Genomic DNA, 299 nt, shown 5'->3' on the forward strand with positions numbered 1-299 from the left:
GAACCCTGAACCCTAACGCTACCCTAACCCTAAACCCTAACCCTAAAACCCGTAAAACCCGAAACCGAACCCTAAACCCGAACCAAACCTAACCCTAAAACAGCCCTAAGAACAACCTAACCCTAGACCTGCTTTATTCAACCTAACCCTAGACCCACAACCCTAACCCTAACCCTAATAACCCTAACACCTAACCCTAACCCTAAAAACCCTAACCCTAAAAAACCCTACCCTAACCCTAAAAACCCTAACCCTAAACTAAACCTAACAGCCTAACCCTAACGCACTAACCCTAACCC

Source organism: Larimichthys crocea, chromosome VII (assembly GCF_000972845.2).
Source record: "Larimichthys crocea isolate SSNF chromosome VII, L_crocea_2.0, whole genome shotgun sequence".
In the NCBI taxonomy this organism is placed as follows: domain Eukaryota; kingdom Metazoa; phylum Chordata; class Actinopteri; family Sciaenidae; genus Larimichthys; species Larimichthys crocea.